Source organism: Crocuta crocuta, unplaced genomic scaffold (assembly GCF_008692635.1).
Source record: "Crocuta crocuta isolate KB4526 unplaced genomic scaffold, BGI_CrCroc_1.0 scaffold1171, whole genome shotgun sequence".
Taxonomy (NCBI): domain Eukaryota; kingdom Metazoa; phylum Chordata; class Mammalia; order Carnivora; family Hyaenidae; genus Crocuta; species Crocuta crocuta.
In genome coordinates, this window is record NW_027530879.1 from 276,615 (window position 1) to 278,172 (window position 1,558).

The following is a 1,558-nucleotide window of genomic DNA, read 5'->3' on the forward strand; positions in this document are numbered from 1 at the left end:
CACATAGCACCGTGGCCGCTTTCGTGCTACGAGGGCAAGAATGAGTCATTGCAACTGTATGGTCCGTGAAGACAAAAGTATTTATTATCTGGCCCTTTACAACAAGTTTGCTGCCCCTGTCTTTTCCCCTTCTACACAGGCATTTCCGGTATCCTCACCGCCTTCGAATTCACGTGCTTTCTTTATTACTTCCCATGTGTGCAGATTATTTTGTTTCTCTTGAAACTACAAGTCAATGGTGCTACCTCCGTAAAAATAGCTTGTGCTCTCCATCTGTATGAAGTGCTTTGTGACACTCACGCTTTTCAAAAGATCCTAAGACAGATGATGTTTCATCCCTTCCCGATGGGTCACACGGTTTACTTGTGATCCCTGTGATACTACACTTTTTTCCATCCTTTTTCAGATGCTGAAATAGATGAATTTTGCTTCTGACGCGTCACTGAAATGCTACTCAGTGAAAGAGGAACGAAGGCCATTTTTACTGTTATAAAATCAAAACTACATGGGCTTGCGTGACCACTACTGTCCAGAGGAATAATTTGAGGCAACTCAAGTCCCCTTTTGGAGATTATAAAGAATGGATTAAGTGGTTCTGGGTGTCACCTTCACGTCTAGAGCAGATGTCGTGTATAAAGCAGCTGTCCGGGGCTGGCAGCGTATTACCCAGGGAGGTGGCCGTGTTAGGGCCGCAGGGAGATCGCTCAGTGCTGAGGCGGCCAGCCCGAGGGAGAGCAGGGCACCCAACCCCAGAAGGTCTCCGAAATGACAGTGTTGGCCTGCCCCGCCCCCCGCCACACCCCCATCACTGTCATGAGGGGCAGGGAAGAGTGGATGGGGACGCTGATTCTATCACTTTACATTCTCCCAGAAGCACAGCCCAAGAGGTTTCTGTACGAGGAGTTTATCTGGCAGGCGGACACAGGAAACAACGGCCAGGCACCGAGAGTCAGGGAAGGGAGGGCGTGTCCCCACGGTGGGCGGCGCGGACAGATTCCCATGGGGACACGCCAGGAAAAGGCCTCACACGCAGGCCTCACTTATGCCACCGGAGGGGTGAGGCGGCTTCTGGGAACGTCCATGCCCCTGCACTTTGACCCTGCCCCGGCCGCGGCGGAGCAGCCTTCCCCGGTGCACACACAGCGTCGGGCCACGACACAGATGGCTCTGGCGGAGGGAAGGCGCCCGGGGCGTGGGCAGCGCACACACACAGTCCCTGCNGGGGAGGCCTGGGTTCTGGTCCCAGGTCTACGGAGGCATAATCGTGGCACGTTCAATAACTGTCATTAGACTTGACTTTCCTCATCCGTAAAATGACGGGTGGGTCTCGAACATCCCTCCCGGAGCAGACTCAGCGGGGGAAGCTTATACAAGCCTCAAAATAAGGGAAAACCAACTTTGGGATTCCTCAGAAGCACCTGGGACCGCAAATGCACCTCATTCCTGGCCCCCCTGAGCCCATTAGTGGTACATCCCTTTGTTAGCACGGAGGACGTCAATCTGTCCACAAGATGTCAACCCACAGGGACGTGGCCGGACCTTACATCAGCACACGGAC

At 53.8% G+C, this 1,558-nt stretch overlaps 1 protein-coding gene across 1 annotated transcript in view; it reads right to left on the bottom strand.

Moving 5' to 3' along the window:
* Positions 1-1,558, bottom strand: part of PIR (pirin) — an 87,645-nt gene that overhangs the window by 16,095 nt on the left and 69,992 nt on the right. The gene's annotated exons all lie outside the window — the stretch shown is intronic.